Below are 1,139 nucleotides of genomic sequence, written 5' to 3'. Positions count from 1 at the left end.
AATTTCAATATATGTCTAATTTTCGTGTGAGGGTTTAGGGATCTCGATTACAAATTGAAAATTTAGTTGGTTACACAAATTAGATACCAATTTTCAATGCCTGTCTGTTAAACCAAATATCACAAATAATACAATGCGGGTAAGGCCTAAAATGTGAACATCATAGCATTTGTTAACATATCGTTCGTTATCAAATACTTGTATTTTATGCGATTGTCATACAATTGAAAGTTTAACTAGCTATAAAACCAGGTTTTATTCATCATTTTCTACATAAGAAAATGCCTGTACGAAGTCAGTAAAATGACAGTTGTTATCCACTCATTTGATGTGTTTGAGGTTTTGATTTTGCCATTTGATTAGGGACTTTCCGTTGTGAGTTGTCCTTGGAGTTCAGTATTTTTATGATTTACTTTTTATAAATTTATCTATTCAAATCAAGTGATATGAATGTATACAATTCTAATAGTCGATGATCAATTTAATGAAACTTCAAACCTTTAAATGGATTGCGTTTGTAGATTTATTTTAGTTAAGGACAGCATGATGAATAATCATACAGCTCATAGAAAAAAGGCGTTAAAATGTATTTGTGTTAACAAACATATATTATGCAAAATTAACACGAACCAATATTTAACAAATCAAAGGGTGGACTCATGTGTTCCGGCAGGGTAGGAAGTTCCAGTTTCACTATTCAAATCAGGAAGATATTGTAAAATGGAACGCTTGGTTGCATGTCTGATGTGAATAATACTACTGAAAGAATTCCACAATTACTGATAAAAATGTTTGTATGTTTCATGTGCACACATCCAACTAGCTGCGTCATGTTGAAAATGTTTGTAGTTTAAGATACAGACGTGTTAGTACTCGAATTCTAGTAGATAATGGCGTATTATATTATACTGACTGTGAGTGGAGCAAATACAGTGGGAATTCGTCTTGATTTTGTTTTCTTTTCCAAGGACTTGGTAATGAATAAAAAGATAATATAAAAAACACAAAACATTGCTGTTTAATATGATCTACTGGTATATCAGCGTTTTGTTATGCTAAGAAACAAGACAATTTGTGGGTAAATAATCAGAAGCAACGCATATTGAATGTTCGTGTCAAAAAAGGCATTATAATAGATA

Source organism: Mytilus edulis, chromosome 1, assembly GCF_963676685.1.
Source record: "Mytilus edulis chromosome 1, xbMytEdul2.2, whole genome shotgun sequence".
Taxonomy (NCBI): domain Eukaryota; kingdom Metazoa; phylum Mollusca; class Bivalvia; order Mytilida; family Mytilidae; genus Mytilus; species Mytilus edulis.
Note: the sequence above shows the minus strand (reverse complement) of the source record.